Source organism: Camelina sativa, chromosome 12 (assembly GCF_000633955.1).
Source record: "Camelina sativa cultivar DH55 chromosome 12, Cs, whole genome shotgun sequence".
Classification (NCBI taxonomy): domain Eukaryota; kingdom Viridiplantae; phylum Streptophyta; class Magnoliopsida; order Brassicales; family Brassicaceae; genus Camelina; species Camelina sativa.
Genome location: NC_025696.1, coordinates 23347053 through 23347330, shown reverse-complemented (window position 1 = coordinate 23347330; position 278 = coordinate 23347053).

Below are 278 nucleotides of genomic sequence, written 5' to 3'. Positions count from 1 at the left end.
AGTAACGAAGAACAAAGGAGGCGAAAGCAAAGCAAAACGCAGAAAGCAAAGCAAGACACAAAGAGCAAATAACAAATTTTCAGAATAAACGAGAAAGAAGTTGGGAGGGTTACCTTTAACACGGAACCGATATGAAGTAATGATTGCCTGGGAAAACGAGAAGTCCCGGTTCATTTTTTCTCTCTTATAACGTGTTAAGCCTCACGGTGGGCCCTAGAGCTTGTTCGGGAAGGCAAATCTCATCATTACCACGATCAAATCATGATATATGGGGGGGG